Below are 22,710 nucleotides of genomic sequence, written 5' to 3'. Positions count from 1 at the left end.
TCCCTAAGTGGCCCCCTCAAGGACTGAACTCACAACCCTGGGTTTAGTAGGCCAATGCTCAAACCACTGAGCTATCCCTCCCCCCTTGATAATTGCCTGTTCTGTTCATTCCATAGGAAGCACCTGGCATTGGCCATGTCGGAAGACAGGATACTGGGCTACAGACCTTTGGTCTGACCCAATATAGCCTTTCTTATGTATTTCTAATAGTTTATTAATGCATTTAGCAAAGTCGCAAACATTCTAACCCAGCAAGGTAGATAGAGATAATACAGAATGTACATCTGAACATCCATATACTCACAACATCCCTTGAGAACAACCTGATATGTTAGTCGTTATCTTCCTCTCCACCATCACCTTCCTCCTCATCATCAATGGCCATCATCCTGGCACCTCTCAAGTGCTACATCTCTCTCTCTCTCCCTCCCCTGCACACAGGCTGAGCTACAATTTTTATAATATGTTACACTGGTATCACTATGCCTAATGCATATATAGTAGGGGTGTCTCCACTGTTCCTTATTTGTATTTCCTCACCCTACTAATGTTGGGGTGCTCTTCTTCTATAGGTTAGGACAGTGTTTCCCAAACTTGGGATGCCACTTTTGTAGGGAAAGCCCCTAGCGGGCCAGGCCAGTGTGTTTACCTGTCCCGTCTGCAGATCTGGCCGATGGCAGCTCCCACCAGCCATGGATCGCTGCTCCAGGCCAATGGGAGCTGCTGGAAGCAGCGGCCAGTACGTCCCTCAGCCCACACCGCTTCCAGCAGCTCCCGTTGGCCTGGAGCAACAAACCACGGCCAATGGGAGCCACGATTGGCCGGACCTACGGACGCGGCAGGTAAACAAACCGGCCCGGCCTGCCAGGGGCTTTCCCTACACAAGCGGCATCCCAAGTTTAGGAAACACTGGGTTAGGATATTAATGATTCCAATTTATTATAAGATACATCAGTTCATTGTCATGGCACTCTTGTGGTCAGACATTTGCAGATGTAAAATATGCAAAAGCTGGCATTAGCTCATGTACCTGTGGTTGGCTGGTGTTGTTATGGATAAACTTCCCCCTTAAACACTCTATTCCCAGTTCTCCAAAATTTAGGGTGACCATTGGGCCATTAATCTGTGCCAAAGTTGAGGAAGGATGACCCAGTAGTTGGGGGCACTGGCCTGGGACAGAGGAGACCTAGATTCACATTCCCTGCTTGGCTACGAATGTCCTGGATGACCTTGGGCAAATCACTTAGCTCCCCTGTACCTCAGTTCCCCATCTGTAACAGGTTCCAGGGAAGAGATGGGCACCACCAGATAAAAAAACACCCATTGAAACATTATGAAAAATGACGTCCCTGTGACTGACTTGGCCATGAGATACATAGACAAAGGATAGTTGGAAGTTAATAGGAATACCTATTAGAGAGAGATTATTTTTGCCGCAAAGACAAAAAAACAAGTTTTGAAGGGATGCAATATTTCTCAGTGAGTGTTTCTTTCCCCAGCATGTTTTCACTTTGCATTTCTCTAATTATAACCAAAATGCATTCAAGAGCTGAAACATTTACTGTGCATTGTCTTGAGCAATGAATGCATTAAAAATACACTAATTTACTTGTTTTAATTGGAAAGCCTAGAAGGAATTAAAGATTTGAAACAATGCTTTAAAATGCTTTAAAATCATAATTATTTGAATTAGAAGAATGGCAGCCTTGTCCGAAGACATACCTTATTGAACATATCAAACAGTATTAGCAAATCCTGCCCCCACTGACATCAGTGGATATTTTGCCAATGACAACAGTGTGGGCAGGATTTCAATAAAGTTGAAAATTTGCTCTATTTCTCACTCCACATATTTGGGAGACCTCTCTCCAAGAGAACTCTATGGCTTTCTAATCACCTTCTCTTAAAGGGGATATTCTACAAGAAACTCAGGAGTTGTTCCTCCCTAAGAGTTTTCCTGCTTTCCTCTTCCCCTCCCCTAGGTGTCTCTATGAAAACAAGGAATTTGCCCCAGGAATAGATTTTTTTTAAAATGCAATTTCTTAATTTGCAAGAATACTGGGAAGTGGCATTCAGATTTTTTTAAATCTCAACAAAAGAATGGAAACAAAATTTTGTCAACTCTTCATTAAACAATCCCCACTTTCCAATCAGCTGTAGTTATCATATTCAAAAGACTTATTTTTCTATAAATGAAAGCTTGGATTCTGGAGTACAAGATTCAGGCATCACAGGAAAGAGCCGGTTCATTGAGATACTGCAAGCAAGCTCAATGCAATCTATTCCATCAGTTAAACTCTAGACTAGAGATTGTGAAATGAAGTGACAGTATTTAATTGTCTTTAACAAACGCCAAGGCAAATGATACTGAGAATCAGAGCAGTGACTCAAACCATGTTAGAAATAATGCACTGGCGTTATGGGGCCTGATTCACCACTGTGTTCTTCTAGTTTTACACCAATGTAACTCCATTGAAATCAATGGAGTAGCACAGTGGTGAATCATGAGCATTGTCTATAAAGGATCAAATATGGTGGAGAAGCCTGGGCAACACCAGGCACTGGATCCGTATTCTTTGTGCCTTTGTACAGTCATAATAAACATTCTAACATCACATTTAAAAAAGATTCTTGTATGTGCCATTTTCACAGAGAAATAGGTAGTTACATTATAGGAAAATTCTTGGTGTTATATTTTTACTGCAAAAAAGTAAACATACATGAATTTAAATCTGGTCTGCATGAAATGTCATATGTTCAGTTGTTGGTACAATCAAGGAAAGAGATTTGGCTTGCACACTTTATCCGTCAGTTGTTTTATTAATTTTTACTTGTAATTTTCACTAAAGTATGTTCCTATTGCAAAAAATAATCTCATCTCCCGTGGATTCTAATGAAAGATTGTGTGCAGCCTAATGGTTTATATTGCAAATCCAGTATGTTCAAATCTGATAGGAGGGGGTGTGATTTTCTTACAATTTCTTTATATCTTTTATTCTCTCAGAATCAAATGGCTTACTAATGCACTTAAAGCTCTATCCTGTTGAAAATATCTGTGGTTCTAGCTGTGAAACAAGCCAACCTATTCAGTAGGGAGGTTGTCCTGCTCCCACCTCTCACACAATGCAATATTCTTTTATTCCCAGTGAGTCTATATCATTTTGCTGAGCACATACAGCAGTCATAGGAGTAAGAGCTCTGGGACCTTTCTTGGCCCTACTGCATAGCAAGACAGATTAGCGTTCAGACAAAGGAATACCTGAGAAGCAGAGGACTTGGGTCTTCATTTCTGTAAATCTGTCCTATAATGCAGAACCATCAAAGGGCCAAACTTTATGCCAAATCTGAAGATGTCAGGAAACTGAGGAAGGGAAGATGTGGCAGGGCACTGCTAGGAATGCCTTTAATCAGTTTTGGGTGGCCTGGTGGACAAGGGGTTTGCAGCTCCGAGCATTTGCCCAAAAACTTACTGACTGGGCTACATGGTGGTTAAGGCCAGATACCCAGACAGTGGGAGAGATAATGGACTGGTTGATTCTGGAGAATCTGCATGGCCTCCTGGAAAACCTGCGAGTCTGGGTCCTGCGGCACCAGCCGAGTACGGTGGAGGCCGTGGTTAAACTGACCGAGGAATATGCCAAGGTGGACTTTCCTCTTAGGGACGGGTGGACAGGCCAGGACCTGGACTCAGGGAAGACATTCCAAGAACCCCCTTCCTCCCCTCCTCCCCCAAGGGAGGAACGCAGAGAAAAAGAAGGAGGAGGCTAAGGGAGCCCTAATCACCTGGGCCAGTTGATCTGCTGGCGATGTGAATGGCCGGGACACAAATGCAGAGATTGCTGAGAAATGGAGTGTGGACTAGCCAAGTTCTGAGATTGAATGAATGGTGGAGGGAGGAAGCAGGGGTGAAGACTGGCCACCATCCCCATGCGGGTGGAGAGGAAGCCCCAGAGGGGCTTAGTGGATACTGCCTTGGCCTGCTCCCTCATTCAGAGAGGGCTGGTGACACCCCAGTGGTTTATACCTGGGCCAAGAATAATGTGCAAGTGCATCCACAGGAATTGGAGGCTCTACCCCATGGCCCAGGTGCCTCTGGAGGTCAGGGGCTGGTTTGCTTGGCAAAGAGAGGGGGTGGTAGTGGGGTTGCTGTACAGCAGGGATTGGCAACCTTTGGCATGTAGCCCACCAGGGTAAGCACCCTGGTGGGCAGGGCTGGGCCGGTTTGTTTACTTGCTGCATCCGCAGGTTCGGCTGATCGTGGCTCCCATTGGCTGCGGTTCACCGCGCCAGGCCAATGGGGGCAGCAGGAAGTGGTGGCCAGCACATTCCTCGGCCCACACTGCTTCCCGCAGCCCCCATTCAAATGGCAAACCGCGGCCGGTGGGAGACACGATTGGCCAAACCTGCGGATGTGGCAGGTAAACAAACCAGCCCAGCCCACCAGGGTGCTTACCCTGGCGGGCCGCGGGCCAAAGGTTGCCAATCCCTGCTGTACACCATGGTCCTGGGGACAGATTGGGGCCCTGTCCCAAAGGGGAAAGGAGACCCCATTGAAGAGAGGGGAAACCCTTACCTCCCTCACCCAGAGTGAGGGGGGGACCCAGGTCCCCTGAGGACAGAGCAAAATCCTAGACAACAAAGCTCGAGTGAAGACAGGAGAGAAGGAGAGAGCGAGGGAAAACACAAGGGAGGGTTATTGAAGCACCATCTTTGCACCTAGACTTTGACAAGGCAACTCCAGATAAACTGGAGAGAATACATTGAAAAAGGGGTCTCTGAGGAATTTGAGAATTCCTTCTGCAGGTATGAACTGTATTGTGAACATATCTTCAGGTTACCAATAGGATCTGGCTGGAGGATGACAGTCTTTTCAGACATAGAGCCAGAAGTAGTTTTTGAGGATTTGCATTCAACATGAACTAAAGGTCAAATTAATCACTGAAGAGCCTGACAGTCTTTATACATCACTAGTAGTAATTATTTGAAAGAAAAATAGAACTCTCTTTAAATGGTTATGGACTACTAGATGCTTAATCATTTGACTTGACTTATAAAGATGCCTATCAATTTCCATGAATAGAGGAGGTATTTGCCCTGGTTTCTTGTTCCCAATGGTTCCCATCTGGCATGGAACACTGTCACAAGACAGGATACTGGGCTAAATGGACCATTGGTATGGTAATTCTTATGGTTTTCTGTCCAGAATTTAAAGGATGATTTACTACTATGTGAAAGTGGAGAAAGAGTATTCAAGGACAGCCTTATCTACACCTGTGGGGATCCAACAATTCAAGAGGAAGCCCCAAGTATTGACAGATACCCTAATTGTCTTCCAAAACATGTTGAGGTAAGTCATGAGTCTCAAAGATGCGGTTACCTCCTGAGGTTATTCACTCTCTCAATAGTGGAGGAACATAAATCACACCTAGTGAAGCAACTACCTGATCATGTGCTGAACTTCTCCCCTTCAAAATGCAAACTGTTTGAAAGATCTGTCAAGTTTTTGGAACACACAAACTCAGAAGACAGAATAAACAAAACAGCTGTGACAGAGGAATGGCTAAGGTTTATTATGTCCAGGATCTACTCTCCTTCTTGGGATTTGCCAGATACTACCTGTATTTTGCCCGGAAGTCTCCTGCCATTGCAAAGCCACTGAATGCCCTTCTGGAGGGACTAAGCTATAAAACAAAGGAAAAGGCCTGAGGAAGTGCATCAATAAAGACATCATAGGTTTCTGGACAGTGGCATGCTAGCAGGTGTTCAGTAAATACCTGGAAAATGAAGTTAATCTCTACACTAGCACAGGCATTTGGAAGTTGCCTTATCCTGCATACTGAGGCAAGTTTCCCAAGATTGGAAGCAGCATTTCTGTCAGATCCAAGAAAGCAAGTTTGCAAGTGTAAGAAGTGGGCTGATCTGAAGTGAGAAATTATACTGTCCAAAAGTTCAATTTCTTGCACAGAAATGGAGAGAGGTAAGACATGAAATTTCTATCTTATACAGTGTAGGATTTGAAGTAACCACTGACAACAGTTCACTAATATAAGTTCTCACGATAGTTGAGTCAGATGCAGTGAGCCATTAATTGCTAGCAGCACTCTCACAGTTTTGTTTTGACATCCAATGAAAGGTTGGGATCCAGAATGGTGATTCAGAGAGTTTGTCAAAGATCGCACAGGGGATGTATGAAGATGCTATGACTAAGAAAAGTGAAAGAGAGGCTATGAAGGATGATCTCCACAGCTTGACAACAGCAGGAGAACTATAAGACTATAACCACATCACCTTTTGTGGTTCTCCTAGATTTAAGTGTGGTATGGGACAAAGTTTTGAGAGTGACAAGCTAGGATCAGGGCTAGAAGAATTCTCGTGAAGGAAATACTATGCTAGACGAATATGAAGCTCCAGAGAATAGTCAGATATCCTCTTTTGTTTACCTGAGACTCCACCTACTGAGTGAAGGCAATTCCAAAGGAAGGACAAATACATCTTAATTTTCAATAATCTTGTTATTCTTGAGAAAAGTCAGAAAACAGATGAGCAATATGAACCCCGTGACATGCTCTTGTAGTGGAATGAGAGATGTTATACTGGATAGGCTGTGAGGTACAACAATTTGGTCCAGCCAGTTGTGGTGCCTCCATATGCATTATAAACAAACCTTTTATGGAATCCATGATTCCACAGGCCATCGGGGGTGTCTATCATCACCAAATTGCCTCCAGCTTCCATCCCGGGCACACCACAAGATCCATTGTCTACAGCCAAGCGCTGAGGTACAACCGCATCTGCTCTAACCCCGCAGACAGAGACCAACACCTACAAAATCTCCACCAAGCATTCTCAAAACTACAGTACCCGCACGAGGAAATAAGGAAACAGATCAACAGAGCCAGACATGTACCCAGAAGCCTCCTACTGCAAGACAAACCCAAGAAAGAAACCAACAGGACTCCACTGGCCATCACATACAGTCCCCAGCTAAAACCCCTCCAATGCATCATCAGGGATCTACAACCCATCCTGGACAATGATCCCACACTTTCACAGGCCTTGGGTGGCAGGCCAGTCCTCGCCCACAGACAGCCTGCCAACCTGAAGCATATTCTCACCAGTAACTGCACACCGCACCATAGTAACTCTAGCTCAGGAACCAATCCATACAACAAACATCGATGCCAACTCTGCCCATATATCTACACCAGCGACACCATCACAGAACCTAACCAGATCAGCCACACCATCACTGGTTCATTCACCTGCACGTCCACCAATGTAATATACGCCATCATATGCCAGTAATGCGCCTCTGCTATGTACATCAGCCAAACTGGACAGTCTCTAAGGAAAAGGATAAATGGACACAAATCAGATATTAGGAATGGCAATATACAAAAACCTGTAGGAGAACACTTCAACCTCCCTGGCCACACAATAGCAGATCTTAAGGTGGCCATCCTGCAGCAAAAAAACTTCAGGACCAGACTTCAAAGGGAAACTGCTGAGCTTCAGTTCATCTGCAAATTTGACACCATCAGCTCAGGATTAAACAAAGACTGTGAATGGCTTGCCAACTACAGAAACAGTTTCTCCTCCCTTGGTTTTCACACCTCTACTGCTAGAACAGGGCATCATCCTCCCTGATTGAACTAACCTCGTTATCTCTAGCTTGCTTCTTGCTTGCATATATATACCTGCCCCTGGAAATTTCCACTACTTGCATCCGACAAAGTGGGTATTCACCCACGAAAGCTCATGCTGCAAAATGTCTGTTAGTCTATAACGTGCCACAGGATTCTTTGCTGCTTTTAAAAATTGTTGAGGTGAGGTTCTCTGAAATTCCATCCCCAATCTCAGTTTGGAGGTAATGAGATGTTCAATCCAATGGGCCACTCTCCTTCAGTCAGCCAGGGAGGATCCTGCTCTTTGAAACCATTCCATTATTGTTGATTGCTATACAAGACAATCAGAGAGGATGGAGTCTGAGAGTCCACCACTGGCAGGGCTTCAGAGTCCAAGGCTAAAAGGGACTGCTTTGATCATCTCTAGTCTGACCTAAGTATAACACAGGCTAGAGTATTGTCTCCAAAATAATTCCTTTTGAACTACTATCTCCTAGCAAAACATCTAATCTTGATTTTAAAATTGCCTGTTGGAGAATCAACTGTGACCCTTGGCCAATTGTTCTGTTGGTTAATTATCCTCACTGTTAAAAATTGCACTTTATTTCTAGTCTGAATCTGTCTAGTTTCAAATTCCAGCCATTGGATCATGTTCATAGAATCATAGGACTGGAAGGGACCTTGAGAGGTCATACAGTCCAGTCCCCTGCCTCATGGTAGAACTAAGTATTATCTAGGCCATTCCTGGGAGGTATTTGTCTAACCTGCTCTTAAAAATCCCCAATGATGGAGATACCACAACCTCCCTAGGCAATTTATTCCAGTGCTTAACCACCCTGACAGTTGGGAAATTTTTCTTAATGTCCAACCTAAACCTCCCTTGCTGCAATTTAAGCCCATTGCTTCTTGTCCTATCCTTAAAGGTTAAGAAAAACAATTTTTCTCTCTCCTCCTGGTAACAACCTGTTAGGTACTTGAAAACTGTTATGTCCACCCTCAGTCTTCTCTTTTCCAGACTAAACAAACCCAACTTTTCCTATCTTCCCTCATAGGTCATGTTTTCTAGACCTTTAATCATTTCTGTCGCTCTTCTCTGGACTATTTCCAATTTGTCCACATCCTTCCTGAAATGTTATATATTTGTCTGCTACACTGAAGAGTCCATTATCAATTTTCTGTTCCCCATGTAGGTACTTATAGATTGTGATCTTAATCTTTTCTTTGTTAAACTAAATAAATTCAAGGTGCTCAATCTATTACAATAATGGAGGTTTTTCTAATCCTTTAATCATTCTCGTGGCTCTTTTTTGAACCCTCTCCAATCTATCAACATCCTTCTTGAATTGTGGACACCGGAACCGGACACAGTATTTCAGCAGCAGTCACGCCAGTGCCAAATACAGAAGTTAAATAACCTCTCTACTCCTACTCGAGATTTCACTGTTCATGCATCCAAAGATCACATTAGTCCTTTTCGCCACAACGTTGCATTGGGAGCTCATGTTCAGTTACTTATCAACCATGATTCCCAAATCTCTTTCAGTCAGTGCTTCGCAGGATAGAGTCCTCCATCCTGTAAGTATGGCATACATTGTTTGTTCCTAGATGTATACATTTACTTTAGCAATATTCAAACATTGTTTGCTTGCAACCAATTTACCAAGTGATCCAGATCGCTTTGTATCACTGACCAGTCCTCATTAATTGCCACTCTCCCAATTTTTGTGTCATCTGCAAAATGTATTGATGATGATTTTATATTTTCTTCCAAGTCATTGATAAAAATGGCAAATAGGGTAGGACCAAGAACTGTTCTCTGCAGGACCCCTATAGAAACACATCTGAAGTGAATGACTTTGTAATGCTAAAATGTACCGATATTTATGAAAATTTGCAGCCTCTTACATAGTTACATTTTAAAGAAAATTTTGTTGCACTATAAATAACAATGCTATTACTGTAACTGATGCTTTTGTTGTCTTTCATATTTCTTACTCCCAAAACTAGCTAGTGCATAAAATCAAATTCTCACTCAGCTAGATAAGGAAGTTAATGTAATAAGACTTAGGTCTGGGTTGTGGAAGCATTGTTTAGCTTTCTCCTAAATTATGGTGCACCTACCAAACTCATGCAATTGACACATACATAAGACTATGAATCTAGGCTTAAATATATGGTCCTTGCGTTTGCAGAAGATGTAGGCAATGCCCCTGAGAGTAGTGCGTCACAAAACTGTGAGACACAGTTTCTTGAACTCTTGTGATTAAATCCCATAAGGGTTCACGAGAACCCTTACTACAGTTGCCCCTTAGGTTAGTTCCTCACTGCACATCTCAAAACATCCATTAAAGAGCAAATATAAAATAAGGGTGACAAAAAGAGTAATAATTCTGCAGATAAGGCTGACTGGAGGGGAGGGAGAGCTTTTTCAACAGCCAGTCAAATTGCTGAAACTGAAAATAAGGTGAGTAGGGATGGGAGAATCAGTTCGGATAAAATAAGAACTGACCAGAACAGATTTTTTTGAAGTTCAAAGAGGTCAGGAATGAATTTACTTTAAACTGATTTTCTTGTTGCATGCCTCAGCATTTCCTGGCTTCAGATGGAAATGAAAGTGCCAACATTCCAAAAAATAAATCTATTCTGGAGGTATAGCAAGGAACAGGAAATCTAATGACTGGAAGCAGGACTGGAAGCAAGAAATCTAATGATATAGCCAGTCTTCATATGATTTTCACCTCAGTTTTGCATACCCAAAATGTTTATATAAGCATGCACGCCTTTAGGTGCTTGAATGAACCAAACCTCTTGTGATACATATACACAGGAGGGCAGAGTGACATTGGGACTCTTAATTGCCTTACTTTTGTGTACTTAATGCAACAAATGGGTGGTATTTTAATATAGATATGGCTGTTAACTTTGTTATCTAGGTCTTATTTAAGCTTTGCCTAAAAGGCATATGAAACTATAAGATGAATTCTAGAAAAAAAGAGACATTATTATTTGACAGGAATGACAGTAATACACATTATAAAAAGCGGTAGAGCAAAAAGACTTGCAGCATAAAAACTTTTACTATCTTTTAGTGTCCTTTAATTGCATGTTTGGGGATCTGATTTTTCAATCATTTAATCATTAATATAGTATTTGTGACTTTGAACTCCCTGTGGGCACTGAAATCTGTGTCTCACAAACCATCCCATATCTAAACATCCATCATTTGGAGTCATTACATGCTGCTGTATTAAAAATGTGGACTGGAGAAAAGCCAAACTCCTATTTCCATTTTAGTAACGTGCACCTTTTAGACTAGGCCTCAACAAAATCATCCCTCATGCTTTAGTTATTTGAGATAACTTTTTTAAATCTCTTAACCTAAACAAGTCTCTGAAATATCCAAAATCAATATTAACTTGATTCAAAGTAATAATCTTTCCTAATATTATTAACATTTATTCTCTGACAATATTTAATTTGACTAATGGTAAGAACACGCCCATGTCGCGTTGTGGTTATATATTCAGCAAGCCTCTCAGCAGCATCATTATTACTTATTCGTTCACAACTTAACACAACCATTTTACCCATGTTCAGAAGTTTCGCCATAACCAAACTTTTTTAAAGGTACAAACAGCTCAATTCATTAGATGAATGGCTTTTGCCACATTAAGAGTATGATTTCCACCTGCTTTTGTCTGTTTTGAACATATGCATTTAATATTGTCATTTGCCAATCTATTTTGGATAAATCTAACTTGATGTGGAACACATTAATCCTTGTATAGGAAGAAACCAGGTCAAAGAACCTAGGGGTCATACTTTTCAAAGTCTTAAAAGTAAGTCCCGTAAGCTTGAATTTGAGGTTGAAAGGATGCCAGAGAAGTTATGTATGAGACAGTGTCAGAGAGGAAGAATATTTGGGGTGCAATATTTTAAATAGACTGTAAACTGAGAAATCACCATGGCATGGACCAGGATTGTAACAGATAAAACAAAGAGGAATGGGGTAGATTTGTATAATGTAAAGGTGCAGGATTTGGTGAGAGCTAGGACTACTAGGGAGGAGCAGTGAATGACCGAGAACAGTCAGAGATGATCAAAGATGTGAATCTTCATGAGGGTAAAATAGTTCAATATTTAATGGTGACTGAAAAGGCATTGGAGATAAGGAAGCTCAGATTTGTTTTATTCAATCTGAAATAGCACTGGGTTATCAAGGCTGAGATACCTGAGAGGTGGGCAGTTCTGTGATAATGGTCAGATGCAGAACAATCCTGGGGAGAGCGCTAGATCCTTAAGTGGGCAGCAGGCTGTTGTAGTGGTAGAGGAGCTGAGACCATAGGAGTGGGCAAGATCACCAGAGGAATGGGGATGAAAAAACAAGGATTGCCCCAATTTAAAATACAGTCCTAGTCTCACAAGTACCCCTAAAAATGTGGTGTTCCATATCTGTTATCCTCAGTGACTTCCATATTGAAATTCCTCAGCTGACAAATAAAGAGAAATTTTTTAAAATGTTCAGCCCTTTGGTTAGCCTTATTTTGATTGCATAGGTTTAACTGAGAGCATAACATGGTCTGCAGCAGCTTTATTACTGATGGTAATATGCAGGAATTAAAATAATGATAGTCATAAAAAATTGACTTGCAGAGCCCAAGACTAGTTTGCAAGGCTGGCATTTAAATTATATTGTAAATTGAGAAAATTTGCTATGAAAATCATTGACACAACAAACAGACTACCACAATACCAGTTTTATACACACTTTTGAAAGCCAGACTCTAATTTGTGTTGCAGTTGTACACTGATGGCACACTACCCTTAAACTGGGTTTGATTCACTAATGTTGGTGAGTTCAGTGAAATAAAGTTATCATAAATTAGTAATTCATTAGTCAGTACAATGCCTAGCAGTAACAGATCTGCCCCTCTGTATTCATAATTGTCCAGAATGATTGAATATATGCAGTCTAGTACAACTAGATTAAAAATTTAGAGTATTACATGTTATAAGCCTCCCGAGTAACTAATACATTTGCTAATGTTTGAGTCCTATTGTTTTAAATGACAGAATTTCCCCAAAGATCTAATCCCCTGATGGATATTTAATTGGATGCCATTTATGGATATTTTCAAAATATGTTGGACTATAATCTAATAACTGATTCTTGTGGGGCTTAGTCTGACTTTCACAGAATACTAATTATTTGCAGTGTAGCTGTAGCCATGTTAGTCCCAGAATATTAGAGAGACAAGGTGGGTGAGGGAATATCTTTTATCAGACCAACTTCTGTTGGTGAAAGAGACAAGGTTTTGAGCTTACACAGAGCTCTTCTTCAGAGTAAGCCCAAAAGCATGTCTCTTTCACCAAACAGAAGTTTGTCTATTAAAAGATATTACCTCACCCAACTTTTCTCACAAATAGAATACTAAGTTTCTTGAAGATTTAGACACGTTCTTTCAAGCAGATGTTTATCAAAGGGTCAGCTTGGAGTAGACTAAATAGCCTACTAATTATTATTTTATTTTATCATTCTGTACAGTAGAACCTCAGAGTTCTGAACACCTCAGAAACGGAGATTGTCCATCACTCAGAAATGTTCATAACTGAACAAAACATTATGGTTGTTCTTTCAAAAGTTTACAACTAAACATTGACTTAATACAGCTTTGAAACTTTACTATGTGAAGAAAAAATATGGCTTTCCCTTTATATTTTAGTAGTTTAATAATTGGAGATATACCTCCTAGAACTGGAAGGGACCTTGAAAGGTCATCGAGTCCCGCCCCCTGCCTTCACTAGCAAGACCAAGTACTGATTTTTGCCCCAGATCCCTAAGTGGTCCCCTCAGGATTGAACTCACAACCCTGGGATTAGTAGGCCAATGCTCAAACCACTACATTTAATACAGTACTGTACTGTATTCACTTTTTCTTTTTTTGTCTCTGCTGCTGCCTGATTGCATACTTCTGGTTCCAAATGAGGTGTGTGGATGACTGGTCAGTTCATAACTGTGGTGTTTGTAACTCCTGAGGTTCTACTGTATTGAGTTTCTGATACATTGAACCAAATTCATAAAAGGGGCAATTAGGTGTTTGAGGCCAGATTCTCAGACCCTCTAATTCCTCTTTGCACCACTCCAGCAGTGCATGAGAGACTTCAAGCTACCCTAAATGGGCAGCTGCGGAGACCCTGGAATGGGGAAATCCCCCAAATGGGATAAGGACAGCATCGCTGGCTCTGTGATACCCTATCTTAGCCCCACTGGCATAGAGGCTATGGGTGGAGTACACTTCACTTCAGCAATTGTCCCTCGTGTCGTGGCCTTTAAAGAGCCATTAAAAGCAAGCACAACTTAATGCTGCTCCAAGTTGTAATGGGCCAAAAAGACACCTTTGCCCCAACCTACCAGTTCTGCTGATTGTGACTCTGATACAACTGATGAGCTGACCCGTGGCATTTGTGTCATGAGAATCAATACATGCCATTTCTACTTCCAGTTACTTTTGAATTTTCTTCTTTTATGTTTACCAGCTATTGTAACAACAGGAATGCAAATCTCATGCTCAGTGAAGTAAGTTAATATCTATTTATACTCAGTCACACCTACATATTTGCACAAACAAATATTTTGCTGTAGGTTTGACAGAACTCTTTTAATCCTCTCACAGGACTGCAAAATAACTTGGAAAAAATGTAACTTTAATCCCTCATCCAAAATAGAGTTGTCTCAGTAATATCCAACATATTCAATATCATCAAGTGGGAAAGGGGAAATTTCCAAAGACAAAGATTTTGTTACGAGCTTAGGGGAGACTGATTCACTACTCATCCTGGAGTCTTACAGTGAACTAACTTTTTATAGTCTTTAATTTAAAATAAAGCAATGGAGAAAAAAAGCCTGCAATTCCTACCTTATTTTTAATATATTACAGTAAGGCTTAGAGACCACAGGCAGCAGGGGCGGCTCTAGGCACCAGCAAAACAAGCTGCTGCCTAGGGCGGCAAAATAGAGGGGGTGGCAAAAGGCTGGGGCTGGGGCCCCAACTCATCCTGCCGCTGCGAGCCGAGGAGCGGCCCGTCCCCTGCAGCCGGGCAGGGCCGCGCTACCGGCTCCGCTTGGGGGAGGGGGGAGGGCCCTTACCGGTAGCGCGGCCCCGCCTGGCTGCAGAAGATGGGCCGCTCCTCCTCCGCTTGTTCCCTGGGTCCTAAACAGCCCGGCAGCCGCTTGGCTGGGGGGAGGGGGGCGGGGCTGAGCCCCGCCCCGCTCAGAGCCGCGTGGTCAGGGGGCGGGGCTACAAGCTCCGGGCCGAGCGGAGGCAGCTGGGCTGAGCCTGGAGCTCGCGGCCCCGCCCCCTCCCCACGCGGCTCTGAGCGGGGAAGAGCTCAGCCCCCTCCGGAGCCATGCGGCTGCCGCGCGGTGAGCCGGGGGTGAGCAGCCGGGGCGGGGGGGGTGTGTGGCTAAGGGGCAGGGAGTCCCGGGGACACTCAGGGGGCAGGGAGGGGGCACAGGTTCTGTGGGGGGGGCGGTCAGGGGCCAGGGAAGGGGGGTTGGATTGGGGGGGTCTCAGGGAGGTATTTGTCAGGCACCCCCCGACCCCATTACCCCCCAGGCCCAGCCCTGACCCCCAGCTCCAAGCCCAGCCCCTCTGAGGTGGGCCCCCCCCAAACCCATCCTCCTCACTCAGCACTGACCCCCAGCTCCAAGCCCAGCCCCTAGGACCTGGGCACCCCCCGGCCCCATCCCCCTCACAGCCCTGACCCCCAGCTCTGAGTCCAGCCCCTCTGATCCAGACACCCCCCTCACCCCATTCCCCCCACAGCCCTGACCCCCAGCTCCGAGCCCAGCCCCTCTGATCCAGACAACCCCTCACCCCATTCCCCCCACAGCCCTGACCCCCAGCTCCGAGCCCAGCCCCTCTGATCCGGACACCCCCGACCCCATCCCCCACTGCCCTGACCCCCAGCTCTGAGCCCAGCTGCTCTGAGGTGGGCACCCTCCGACCCCATCCCCCCACCCCAGACCCCCAGCTCTGAGGCGAGCCCCTCTGAGCCAGACAACCTCCGACCCCATCTCCTCACAGTCCTGAGCCCAGCCCCTGTGAGCCGGGCACCCCCCAGAGCCCAGCTCCCCACCCAGCCCTGGGCAACAGCAGCACCACCTCCAGGCAGTGACAGCCCATTGGCACCAACCATCACCCAGCAACAGCCCATTTTGTAATTGCAAATGTATACAGACCAGTAAAGCATTTAATGTTTTTAAATAATGTATTTGGTGTATTTTCAAATTATTACAAATTAATTTTCACTAGTTATTTTTTACATTTCCAAATACATGTTACTATAGTATTGCAACTTTTTTTTATGGAAGGGGCCCCCAAAATTGCTTTGCCCTGAATCCTCTGGGCGGCCCTACCCAGTGTGTGTGAGGAGCCGGGGAGGGAGGGAGGGAAACGGGGTCCCCTGGAGCCGAGCCCAGGCTGCGATGGTGGCGAGGGGCTCCTGGAGTGTGTGAGGAGGTGAGCGGCCGACTGGGTTCGTCGGTGCTGAGCAGGTAGCCCTGCAGCCGGAGATCCTCGCCTTCCCTCCTGCCAGGGCTGGGCCAGGGCACCGTGAGGCTGAAGAGCAGCAGGTCCAGGGGGCTCTCCAGGTCTTTGGCCGCCAGCATGTCGAGGGTGAGGGCGGTGAGCGCGAACTGATCCACCTTGGCCACAAGCAGTGCTGCGAAGCCCAGGGAGGGGGCCGTGTTCTTTGCGCCACCCCGTAGCCGTGCCGCCACCTGGAAGTACTCCCGCTCCGCGCCGCCCAGCAGCTCCACCCGCATGGGGACGGAGTCGCAGCTGGGCCAGGGCTTGGCTGCAGTGTGCTGGTAGCGGATCCCACATTTGGGGGGGAGGCCAGTGCTGGGGCAACAGGGGTGTGAGTGGGGGGTACTGGTGGGCGGGGGGGGCTCATGTCTGGGGGCGGGGGGGGCAGCCAAAAATTTTTTTGCTTGGGGCGGCAAAAAACCTAGAGCCGGCCCTGACAGGCAGGGTCTAGATCGCCATCATTCTAGGTGTCTAGAAACAGGTAGTGAAATAACAGTGCCTGCCCTAGAGCTTACAATCTAGGTTATTGATGAAACCAAGAGGTGGGGGTGGGGATATGGAGGGGATAAGCATGACAAAGTAACAATCATATGACCACATTTTTAGGTAGATTAGCTGTGCACACACAGTAGCCTACCACCCATCTAATTATCAGCTGACAGGGTTCTATAGGTATCAAAGCAGACATGAGTCAAAAGGAGGGATCTGATGGAAGATAAGGGCATGGCTTTATGGGGGAGGCCTCACATAGGGGACAGCATGGGAGAAAGCGCAGAGATGTGTATAAGAGAAATGAGTCAATAGGCAGTAAAGGCTGGCAACACTGGCATATACTAACTAAATTAAAGCAATAAAACACTAAAATAAAGCAAAAAATAATTTTAAAGCTATTTCCCCTACCACTTTACATAAGAATTAATAAACTGGACAACTCCCAAGTTTAAAAAGCTCAACTAGGGACATAATTAACTATATGAAAGTAATCTGTATAGTCAGTAAACTTGTACCTTGAGACTACAGTGACATTTAAAAAAAACTAAAGTGACATTAAAAGCCACAGCCGCTGATTATGATTCAGAAGATCACTGCAACCAGATTCAAGTGCCACAGACTCGAATGGGAGACTGGAATTGGCTTTGTTGAGAGAAAAGGGTTTTTTGGCCTCAATTATTTTACATTTCAGGCACCTGATATATAAGTTTGAAAAACTGCTGATATTGTCTCTGAGCATTTTGACACAGTTTAGTATGAAAACGCATCATCTCATAACATAGCCAAACATGAAGCAGTGCTATAAAGCCCTTTTGGTGTGATGTGATGTGAAGACAGATGGAGAATGTTGTGTGCAGTTTTAGCCGGTGATATGCTATGACCTCCAAAGTTCAGTAAGTAGCTTAGAACCATCGCAATAATAAATAAATCTCAGCGAGGCTAATGGCTTCCTCTCAGTCTTATTATACCCCCTTCAACTTCTCAAATTTTAGAATGCTCCTTCCACCATTGTTGATGTCCCCCATTCTGCAGCTCAGTAAAAGAATCACAAAAGGGATTACTTGTTCCTCTTTACATTGAAATGCCATCACTTGCTCTTTATTTTGACATTTTATTGAGCAATACAAGGACATCATCAAAAGAAATTACTATCTTCATGTTTATTTCAGGTGCATTAAGGAGGACTCTAAAATGACAGGCTGTCTCAGAAGCCAAGCAGTGGGACATAAAGGAAATGTGTCAGAATTGTGAATAGTCTTGGTGAGAAGGTGGATCTAATAAGCTTAAGGCTGGACGCATCAAACTTCTACTAGGAATTCGCTGGGCATTGGAATACACATTTGTCTTTTTTTTTCTCCCCCCTAGCACCTCAACAGTGCTTTCCAGCAGAAGGGACATAAGAAATATATAACTGCAAATTGGCACTGGCTCTGGTTTGGCTGATCACTTATTCCAACAACACATTTGTGTATGGCTAAGGACCCAGAGGATAGTGTTCGGAAAGTGCATGTCTGCCCTCTGGGGTATCTTTTGGATAGCCAAAATGTCCTATTATCTCATTGCTGTGTAATGTATAGTACAGGCTTGATCAGTTGGCAAGAACAAATGGGACATATGCCCACTTTTGTCTAAAAAGTGGGGTGTGGAGGAACATGGTGGGGGCAAGCGGCAATGCAAGCCCCATATGGGTGGGGAGGGCTTGAGTGGGGGGCAGGCAGGGCTCGGGCCAGCAGCAATTCAAGCCCTGCGAGGGGGAAGTAGAGGATGAGGGGCTCGGGTGAATGCTTGGGCCAGCCCCACGCAGTGTCCCATTTTCCCTCTGGAATACATGGTCACCTTAGCTATGCCTTTCTCACCTCTGGCTTGGCTTACCATGATGGGTTCTACCTTAGGCTACATCCAAAGACCATTTTGAAGTTTTAGGCAGCACAGGACATAGCTCCCCATTTTCAAACAGGGAGCGTATAACATTTGTGCTCCATAGTCTGCACTCACTTCCAATTTCTAGTTGTAAATTAAGACGTTAGTTTCAGTCTATAAATCCCTTTACAGTGTGAGTCCTGGGTACTTTTAGACACCAATCTTCTATCTGTGAGAAATACATGATGTTGAAGTAAACCATATGTGTGCCTAACCCATTGATGGTATTGTTCTCTAACTGTTCAAAAATTGCTTCACAATCCTGCCAAGGTCAGTGAGTCCTTAGGATATCTGCCAGTGAAACTGGCCTGTGGGGGGAGAATACAACTGGATGTCTGAGATGACAGAATGGAAATTCAGTTCCTCTTGTTAAATCTTTTACTTAAGCCCAATTAACAAAAAAACAAAAGAAAACAAAAGCCAAATTGCACTCTCAAGGCATTCAACTTTTTAAAATGTTGCATAATTGTGCTATATCCTTTTCCCCACCCTTGATCCATTGTCCTGCACTTTGTTTTGGTTGTGTCTGTTCATAACAGATATATATATATACAGCTATGCAAGACCCAAAGTTCAGGTTGCCATAGTCTCATTTTATCAGACAAGATGCATATAATCTACTGCTTTTCCAATTGAACTATCTATCTGTAAACAGAACATAAAATTCAGTCAGAATAAAACCACAAAATTGTTATGCAGATAGTTGATTTAACTAGTCAGTATATTTAAATGAATATTCACTACAATGGACGGTAGTACTGCATTGTAGGTGAGGCTTGCTTTGGGAAATGAGTGGTCGGAAGGCATTAGGTCCAATTAGCACAAATCTGCTTCTCTCCCCCACCCCCTTTGTTATGTGTCATCGACACTTAATCTAGTAGGTAAATATTTCTTTGTTATATCCCCTGACCCAATGTTTTCCTTTGCTAGTGGTATGGTTTATATAGGTGGTCAGCTCTTCTGGCTATCAGAGAATTACCTTGCAGAAAACACTGTTTGTAATAATGTGAAGAATCCATAATACAACATGTTTCATTAACATTCATATCAAAAGGCACATACTGTGTTTGATTACCTTTCCATGTGCTAAAAATATCCTCAGGGTGACTAATATGTTTTGGTTTAATGCAAAAAGGTTAGAATTAAAATCATGTCCACATAAAATTAATCCCTTTCCCAAAATTCCCAGCTAATGGTCCTTGCTTACAAGAAGAAAGAGATGTTTTTGCCCAGTAGTTGGAGTAGTATCATTGGATAAATTTTATAGTAGTTAAACACACACTACTGTCCACTTATATGTAGGCATGTTTGGGAATCCCAAGTAGAACTGGGGAATTTCATTCTCTCTGAACATTTAATCTTGGCTCCTACTATGGAAGGAAAAGAAAGTTGGCAGGTAGGTTATGAATTGAATTACTCTGAATGAGATGTGAAAACTGGCCCAAGGATTTAGTGTCCATTAATTATATGCCAGCGTGTTGTCTCAAGGGGAAAGTCACAATGAATGGAATAAGATTAGGCACAAGCACAAGAGGGAGTAATTTAAATGCCTAAGAATCCATAACACTTATAAATGTTTAGCTAGGCTATATCCACTTTATATAGTCCTTTCCAATGTCAACAGCCAAGGAACATTTTGAGTAACAATACTATAAACTGCCACTTAGTTTGGGGCTAGATTGTACAGCCCTTACTCTCCTCAGTGAGCACTTACTCACATTGGAAACCCCACTGCCATCTTAAGTAAGGGATACACAATCTACTCCTCAGTGAGCAGGAAATTAGCTATGCCATGTTTGGCTCTAGATTTACTTCAGGTCACGATTATGAGTGCAGTTACCAAATCTCTCTAGCTGTTTAATGATATTTCAACTGCACAGAAAACAGAATGAGGATGGAAGGAAAAACTTATTTTTTTCTGATCATTCACCTAATTGGACACAAAAATGAAAGGGTAAATTCAAATTAGAAACAGAATTTGGCCCCTCTGTAGAGGAAATGAAATAATTTAGAGTAACCTACAATAGTGTGAAGTTTTCCATCTAAATCATTTCTCCTTAAGAACATTAGCATTTACACAGTAATACATTTCATGAGCAAGCTGTTATATTGGTAGCAGAGGCATGTGGTGACATCAAAACAAATGAACATAGTCCATAAACACAGGAACATAGTAAATTGCTGCACAGGATGTTCAATGTTGCACATTTTCCAAAATGAGCACAGTCCCTACCCTTCCCTTTAAAATATATACCGATACTCAAAATTAAATAACAAATGTTTTGAAGCAGGGACGAAGAACCAGATTTTAAAAGGTATTTAGGTGCCTAAAAGATGAAGGTAAGTGCCTACTGGGATTTTCAAAAGTGCCTAGGCACCCATTCACATCCTTAGGGACTGTGATGGGGTGTGCACCCCATACTGGCCCAGCAAGAGCTGGGTGGGGCCAGATGGGCCCAAGCTACCAATTAGGTTGTAAGCCAGGAAGCTAATTGAGGAGGAATGGGCTCACCTGGGCCGGAACAGATGTGGTCTGTAGAAAGTCAGGTTGCACAGACTCCCTGAGAGGAGAAGCTGGTGAACCCAGAGACAGGGGAGTCAGGTAAGGAAAAAGGCCCAGGGAAACAGCAGCAAGATCAAAGGAAGTATAGGCCTTGGCTGTGTGTTATAGGGTCCCTGAGCTGGAATCTAGTGTAGAGAGTGGGCCTGGGTTACCTTACCAGCTGTGGGTCAGGATGCTGGAGGTGACAGCTGGTATGAAAAGACTGATTTCCCCAGAAGGTGAGGGACTTAGTGACTTGACTGGAGAGCCAAGCCATGGACCAGAAGTGGCAAGAGCAGGAGAGGCCACATACATAGAGAAGATGGGTTGAGAGACTGAGCTAATCCCCAAAGTGACCAGCAGGAGGTGCTGTGAATGGAGAGGAAACACCATCTCAGGTGCCCAAATATATTTACAAACTTGTCCCCAGGTCTTTGTGTGTTTTTATACAGTGTCTAGCAGAATGAGGCCCTGATCCTTATTGGGACTTCTGAATGGCAAGATAATGTACTAAATTATTAAAATGTGTTAAATAATTAAGAACATGAGAATGGCTATACTGGGTCAGAGCAATGGTCCATCTGGCCCAGTACCTGTCTTCTGACAATGGCCAAATCCAGGTGCATCAGAGGGAATGAACAGAACATGCAATCATCAAGTGATCCATCCCCTGTGGTCAACTCCCAGCTTCTGGCAAACAGAGGCTAGGGACACTCAGAGCATGGGGTTGCATCCCTGCCCATCCTGTCTAATAGCCACTGATGGACCTAGCCTCCATGAACTTATCTAGTTCTTTTTTGAACCCTATTATCATTTTGGCCTTCACAATATCCCCTGGCAATGAGTACCAAAAGTTGAGTGTGCATGCTGTGAAGAAATACTTCCTTTTGTTTGTTTTAAACCTGCTGCCTATTAATTTCATTAGGTAATCCCTGGTTCTTGTGTTATATGAAGGAGTAAATAACACTTCCTTATTCACTTCCACCACACCAGTCATGATTGTATAGGCCTCTATCATATCTCCTATTAGTCGTCTCTTTTCCAAGCTGAAAAGTCCTAGTCTTTTTAATCTCTCCTCATATGAAGTTGTTCCATACTCCTAATCATTTTTGTTGCCCTTATCTGTACCTTTTCAATTCCAATATATCTTTTTTGAGGTAGAACAACCAGGTCTGCAAGCAATATTCAAAATTTGGGCATCTATCATGGATTTATACAGAGGCATTATGATATTTTTGTCTTATTATCTATCCCTTTTCTAATGATTCCTAACATTCTGTTAGCTTTTCTGACTGCCACTACACATTGAGTGGATGTATTCAGAGAACTATCCACAGTGACTCCAAGATCTCTTTCTTGATTGGTAACAGCTAATTTAGAGCTCATCATTTTGTATTTATAGCTGGGATTATGTTTTCCAATGTGCATTACTTGACATTCAATGTTGATAAATGCAATCTGCCATTTTGTTGCCCAGTCACATTTTGTGAGATCCCTTTGTAACTCTTTGCAATCTGCTTTGAACTTAACTATCTTGAGT

General features: G+C 43.5%; 1 long non-coding RNA gene across 1 annotated transcript in view; it reads left to right on the top strand.

Moving 5' to 3' along the window:
- The window catches only part of LOC123370818, a 39,804-nt gene extending 21,450 nt beyond the window's left edge, over nt 1-18,354 (top strand). Inside the window, exon 3 of the long non-coding RNA XR_006579577.1 lies at nt 17,878-18,354. This is a non-coding gene — a long non-coding RNA (uncharacterized LOC123370818). The remainder of the gene's footprint in view (nt 1-17,877) is intronic.
- The last annotated feature ends 4,356 nt before the right edge of the window (nt 18,355-22,710 follow it).

This window comes from Mauremys mutica, chromosome 1 (genome assembly GCF_020497125.1).
Source record: "Mauremys mutica isolate MM-2020 ecotype Southern chromosome 1, ASM2049712v1, whole genome shotgun sequence".
Lineage (NCBI taxonomy): Eukaryota > Metazoa > Chordata > Testudines > Geoemydidae > Mauremys > Mauremys mutica.
Note: the sequence above shows the minus strand (reverse complement) of the source record. Positions and strands in the feature narration are given on the sequence as shown.